The 7,256-nt window shown below is 43.4% G+C and overlaps 1 protein-coding gene across 3 annotated transcripts in view; it reads right to left on the reverse strand.

Moving 5' to 3' along the window:
* The window catches only part of LOC109936458 (histone-lysine N-methyltransferase 2C-like), a 304,428-nt gene that overhangs the window by 98,461 nt on the left and 198,711 nt on the right, over positions 1-7,256 (reverse strand). The window lies entirely within an intron of this gene.

Raw genomic sequence — 7,256 nt, forward strand, 5'->3', positions numbered from 1 at the left:
GCTACACTCCCTGCACTGTAGGTTGACCCACAACACCATCAGGGAGAGAATTCCAGGATCTTGACCCAGTGACAGTGAAGGAATGGCAATATATTTCCAAGTCAGGATGTTGACTGGCTTGGAGTGAAACGTGCAGATGGTAGCGTTCCCATATATCAGTGGCCCTTGTCTTTCTGGATGGAAGTGGTCATTTGGAAAGTGCTGTCTAAGAATCTTTGGTGAATTTCTACAGCGCATCTTGTAGATAGTACAAAAACAGAAACTGTCACAAAAGTCAGGTCTGGCAGTATCTATGGGGAGAAAGCAAAGTTAATGTTGAGTCCAATGATGTTTCATCAGATGTTCTGCCAGCCTCCTGGGTTTCACCATCAATTCTGTATTTCTTTTTCATATCTCCAGGATCCGCAGTTCTTTGTTTCATTGTAGATAGTGTACATTGCTGCTGCTGAGCATCAGGGGTGGTGGGGGTGAATTGTTGTGGATGTGGTTCCAATCAAGTCGGCTGCTTTGTCCTGAATGTCATCAAGCTCCTTCAGCGTTGTTAGAGCTACACTCATCCAGGCAAGGGAAGTGTATTCCATCACACGCTTGACATGTGCCTTGTAGATAGTGGTCAGGCTTTGGGGAAATCAGGTGATGAGTTACCCGCCACAGTATTGCTAGCCTCTGAACGCTGTTGTAGGAATACTTATATGGCAGTCGAGTGGAGTTTCTAGTCAAGGTAACCCCCAGGATGTTGATAGCGATAGGAATACCATTGAATGTCAAGGGGTAGTGATTAAATTCTTATTGAAGATGGTCAATTGTGTGGCATGAATGCTACTTACTACTTGTCAGACCAAGCTAGGATATTGTTCAGAACTTGGTGCATTTGAATATGGATTGCTTCAATATCAGAGAAAAGGGCTGAACACTGTACAATCAGTGGCAAAGGTTCTCACTTTGGTGATGGAGGGAAGGTCATGAATGAAGCAGCTGAAGATGGCTGGGCCAAGGATACGACCCTGAGGAACTTCTGCAGCAACATCCTAGAGCTGACATGACTGACCTCTAACAACCACAACTATCTTGCTATGTCAGACATGACTCCAATCCAGCAGAGAGTTTGTCCTGATTCCCAATGATTTCAGTTTTAATAGGGCTCCATGACCAAATGTGGCCTTGATGTCAAGGGATGTCACTCTCACTTCACCTCTGGAATTAGTGCTTTTGTCCACACTTGAACCAAGGCTGTAATGAGGTCAGGAGCCGAGTGGCTCCTGCCAAACCCAGCGACACTGAGCAAGTTGTTGCTAAGCAGGTGCTGCTTGATAGCACTGTTGATGATACTTTCCATCACTTTACTGACATTCAAAAATACACTCATGGGGCAGTAATTGGCTGGGTTGGATTGGATTTGTCCTGCTTTTTCTGTACAGGACATACCTGGGTAATTATCCACATTGCCAGATAGACGTTGGAATTGCTGCTGTACTGGAACAGCTTTGCTAGGGGAGCAGCACATTATGGAGCACAAGTCTTCTGGGCTATCACGGAATATTGTCAGGGCCATAGCTTTTACAATATCCAGTGCTTCAACTGTTTCTTGATATCACTCAAAATGAATCAAATTGGCTAAAGACTGGCATCCATGATGCTGGGCACTTACATCCAGGGAAGGTGACGGTTGTGTTTGGGACACTAAGTTAAGATTCCATGAGTATGACTACGTCAGGCTCCTGACCAGGCTGTGAACAGACTAGTCAGGATAGATGCAGGTAAGATGTTTCTCCTGGTTGGAGAGTCTAGAATCAGAGGCACAGTTTAAAAATAAGGATATGGACAATTAGAAACAAGATGACGAGGAATGATTTTACTCAGTGAATCTTTTGAACTCTTTACCTCAGACAGCTATGGAAGCTCAGTAGAAATCTAATTCTAATTCTAGAGGTTGATAAACTTTTGGTTATTACTGGTGTAAGAGTTATGGGATGGTTTGTACTCAAGGCATTGAAGTGTTCAATTAGAAATGACTGTATTTGTAACAACTCAGGAAGCCTGACTGGAAAGGATACTGTTTATCACTGAACACCAAAATAGAGCCACTACTCGAGGTGTACAAAGGCTTGTCCTAGCCTGGGACAAACCGTTCTGCAGACCCATCCCTGGATCTGCTTTTCTAATATCAGGAAGTGCTCTTACACCAACTGAACAGCTTTCCCACCACCAAATTACCATGACATTTTTTGTGTTTTTAACTATTAACCACCAATAAATCACCTGTGCAGCCAATTTGAAATTTAAATGCAAAGCCCATATGGGCAATGCACACTGGGTCTACTTTATAAAGGGCTCATATGATGACGTGCAGCTGGGCAAGGCACTGCCTGTACCAAGGGAACTCATACTTGATGAGCTCCACGAGGAGATAAATTAGAGATTCCCCTGGGACTTGTAGGGATTACCACAGTATTACATAGCAGACTAGTTTTGACGGGCTGAGTCATCCAGTCCTGTTCCTAAAAGATATACCTGCCATAGACAGAATAGTTCAGGTTCTCTACACTGATTGCGAGGTTGGTAGGTAGGTTTGTCCTACGTGAAGAGATTGAGTTGACTGGATGTGTATTCACTAAAGTTTCAAAAAATGAGAGGGGGATTTCATTAAAATAATAAATAAAATTGTGACAGGGCTGAACAAACTGGAAGCAGGGTGATGTTGACCATAGCTGGGGTTTTAGAACAAGGATTAAGGACATACATTAGGATATTTCAGACTGAGCCGACGGAAAACATCTCCACCTCAGAAGTGGTGAACCTGTGGAATTCTCTACCACAGAAGGCTGTAGGGGGCAAATTGCAAGTCATTGAGCTGTACAAAACAGAAAAGACCCTCTGTGCCAACTCAACCATGCCAACTAGATATTCTAAATTAATCTAGTCCCATTTGCCAGCATTTAGACCATATCCCTCTAAATCCTTCCTACTGATATGCCCATCCAGATGCTTCTTACACGTTGTGTTTGCACCAGCCTCCACCACTTCCTCTGGCAGCTCACTCCATACACGCACCACCCTCTGCGTGAAAAAGTTGCCCCTTAGGTCCCTTTTAAATCTTTCTCCTCTCACAAACTTATGCCTTTTGGTTCTCGATTCCCCCACCCCGGGGAAAAGATCTTGACTAATTACCCGATCCATGCCCCTCATTATTTTATAAACTTTATAAAGGTCATTCCACAGCCTCCTACACTCCAGAGAAAATAGCCACAGCCTATTCAGCCTCTCCATAAAGCTCAAACTCTCCAACCCTGGCAACGTCCTTATAAATCTTTCCTGAACTCTTCCAAGTTTCACAACAACTTTCCTATTGCAGCGAGACCAGAATTGCACACAGCATTCCAAAAGTGGCCTAACTAATGCACTGTACAACCACAATACGATCTCTCAACTCCTATACTCAAGGCAGTGACCAAAAACGGCGAGCATACCAAAGATAATCTTCACTATCCTGTCTACCTGCGACTCCACTTTCAAGGAACTATGAACCTGCACTCCAAGAAGTCTTTGTTCAGAAACACACCCAGGACCTTACGATTAAGTGGTCCTGCCCTGATTTGTCCTTCCAAAATACAGCACCTCATGTTTATCTAAAATAAACTCCACCTGCTAGTCCTCGGCTCATCTGAACTAAAAGTGTCAAAGCTAAAGGTGTCAAAAAGGGTTTGGGGAGACAGGAGAATGGTACCAAGATGCATGATGAGCCATAGTCATGTTGAATGGTGCAGTGGATTCAACTGGTTGAAAGACCTACTCTTCCTACTATGACTCCAACTAGTAGCGAGTCTTCCACAATTGCCATGACTTCAATTTTGCTTCAGATCCTTGGTACCCCTGGGGCGAGGTGATGGCCTAGTGGTATTGTCACTGGACTATTAATCCAGAGACCCAGATAACGTTCTGGGGACCTGGGTTCGAATCCCACCAAGGCAGTTGGTGGAATTTGAATTCAATAAAATGTCTGGAATTAAGAGCCTAATGATGACCATGAATCCATTGTCGATTGTCAGGAAAAACCCATCTGGTCCACTAATGTCCTTTAGGGAAGGAAACTGCCATCCTTACCTGGTCTGGCCGACATGTGACTCCAGACCCACAACGTGGTCGACTCTGAACTGCCCTCTGGGCAATAAGGGATGGGCAATAAACGCTGGCTGAGCCAGAGATGCCCTCATCCCGATAATGAATAAAAAGGACCACATTCTGAAATGCTACTTTGGTATCAGGGCTATCATGTCTGAAATACAGCTCTTTCATCTATGTTTTTACCACAGCTGTAATGTAGTCTGGAGCCAGGAAGTCCTGATGGAATCAATTTACTACACCAATTAAGTAGCAATACATGTTATCAGTTGGCTAGCTAATGCAATAAGTAAATGCGTTTTGAAAAGGTTCAACTGAGTTATTTAAAATACAAGTCAGTCATCTCTGGTCTTAAACACAAAATCATGAACAAGTGCAGTCTTCAGGACAATCTATTATTATTATTACTGTCACACAAACAAACACAGAATTCAAGAACACTTTGCACTGTGTTACTGAAAAGTGCATAACCTAGTAATATGCCAGATTTGGCAGGTAGTCTGGAGGATGCAAACTGGAGACGATTCAAACGTGCATCAAACAAAAAGGACACATTGCACAAAAATAGCTCAAAAGCAAAACTGGTTATGAATGATTTCTGGAAAATAAATCTCAACTGATTCATGCCGAAAACTGGTGAAAAGCAAAACAAAAGGCTAATATGGGTTTAAAAAAAAAATCAGGATGAATAGCTGGACATCCTCAATTTTTGCATTAGCTCATAGAGAAGTCTTGTTTTGAGAGATGTCAAGCAACACAAGCTTTAAATTTGCTGTTGTCTGAACTTCAGCCAACCAACAAACACATTTTTCTTCTAAAAGCAAGCTTACAGGATCACTAAATGCAATCCGAGCACTCCAAATCTAAAACAGCGATGGTAATATTTGAAATTAAACTTATGGAGAAATTTTCAGAACTTCCCTTCAATTTGTAAGATATCCTTCCAACTGACTCATCCAAGTAAATCCACAAAACATTCCCTTTTCCTCCATCACAGTCTTCATAGGAAAAAAAAAAATCAGAATTAACACACGTACTGGGTGGTCTCCAGCATTCTAAATTCCACAAACTTGAAGTCATCCAAAAATGCTCCGCTTGCCTTACCTCAGAGTAAGTCTCATTCCTTTTCACTCCTGCATTTGCTGACCTACACCAGGTGCTCAGCTGAACATCATTTTTTTAAGATTCTCAACTTTTGTTTTCAAATCCATCTATGGCCTTTTTTTCTTTATTCATTCACGGGATGAGGGTAACACTGGCCAGCATTTATTGCCCATCCCAAACTGCCCAGAGGGAAGGTCGGAGTCAACCACATTGCTGTGGGTCTGGAGTCACATGTAAGCCAGACCAGGCAAGGCTGGCAGTTTCCTTCCCTAAAGGGCATTCATGAACCTGAGGGGTTCTTCTGACAATCAACAATGGATTCATGGTCATTAGATTCTTAATTCCAGACATTTAAATCGAATTGAAATGTGGAGCTTGTTCAAGGAACAGCTACTGCGTGTCCTTGAGAAGTATGTACTTGTCAGGCAGGGAGGAAGTGGTCGAGCGAGGGAACCGTGGTTTACAAAAGAAGTTGAATTTCTTGTCAAGAGGAAGAAGGAGGCTTATGCAGAGATGAGGCGTGAAGGCTCAGTGAGGGCGCTTGAGAGTTACAAGTTAGCCAGGAAGGACCTAAAGAGAGAGCTAAGAAGATCCAGGAGGGGACATGAGAAGTCTTTAGCAGGTAGGAACAAGGAAAACCCTAAAGCTTTCTATAGGTATGTCAGGAATAAAAGAATGACGAGAGTAAGATTGGGGCCGGTCAAGGACAGTAGTGGGAAGTTGTGCGCGGAGTCCGAAGAGATAGGAGAGGTGCTAAATGAATATTTTTCATCAGTATTCACACAGGAAAAAGACAATGTAGTCGAGGAGAATACTGAGATACAGTCTATTAGACTAGACGGGATTGAGGTTCATAAGGAGGAGGTGTTAGCAATTCTGGAAGGTGTGAAAATAGATAAGTCCCCTGGGCCGGATGGGATTTATCCGAGGATTCTCTGGGAAGCTAGAGAGGAGATTGCAGAGCCTTTGGCTTTGATCTTTATGTCGTCATTGTCTTCAGGAATAGTGCCAGAAGACTGGAGACTAGCAAATGTTGTCCCCTTGTTCAAGGAGGGGAGTAGAGACAACCCTGGTAATTATAGACCAGTGAGCCTTACTTCGGTTGTGGGTAAGGTGTTGGAAAGGATTGTAAGAGATAGGATTTATAATCATCTAGAAAGAAATAATTTGATTAGGGATAGTCAACACGGTTTTGTGAAGGGTAGGTCGTGCCTCACAAACCTTATTGAGTTCTTCAAGAAGGTGACCAAACAGGTGGATGAGGGTAAAGCGGTTGATGTGGTGTATTTGGATTTCAGTAAAGCGTTTGATAAGGTTCCCCATGGTAGGCTATTGCAGAAAATACGGAGGCATGGGATTGAGGGTGATTTAGCGGTTTGGATCAGAAATTGGCTAGCTGTAAGAAGACAGAGGGTGGTGGTTGATGGGAAATGTTCATCCTGGAGTTCAGTTACTAGTGGTGTACCTCAAGGATCTGTTTTGGGGCCACTGCTGTTTGTTATTTTTATAAATGACCTGGATGAGGGCGTAGAAGGATGGGTTAGTAAATTTGCAGATGACACCAATGTCGGTGGAGTTGTGGATAGTGCGGAAGGATGTTGCAGGTTACAGAGGGGCATAGATAAGCTGCAGAGCTGGGCTGAGAGGTGGCAAATGGAGTTTAATGCGGAAAAGTGTGAGGTGATTCACTTTGGAAGGAGTAACAGGAATACAGAGTACTGGGCTAATGGTAAGATTCTTGGTAGTGTGGATGAGCAGAAAGATCTCGGTGTCCATGTGCATAGATCACTGAAAGTTGCCACCCAGGTTGATAGCGTTGTTAAGAAGGCGTACAGAATGTTAGGTTTTATTGGTAGAGGGATTGAGTTTCGGAGCCATGAGGTCATGTTGCAGCTGTACAAAACTCTGGTGCGGCCGCACTTGGAGTATTGCGTACAGTTCTGGTCACCGCATTATAGGAAGGATGTGGAAGCATTGGAAAGGGTGCAGAGGAGATTTACCAGGATGTTGCCTGGTATGGAGGGAAGGTCTTA

The sequence above is a fragment of the Rhincodon typus genome, chromosome 2 (assembly GCF_021869965.1).
Source record: "Rhincodon typus isolate 14 chromosome 2, sRhiTyp1.1, whole genome shotgun sequence".
Taxonomy (NCBI): domain Eukaryota; kingdom Metazoa; phylum Chordata; class Chondrichthyes; order Orectolobiformes; family Rhincodontidae; genus Rhincodon; species Rhincodon typus.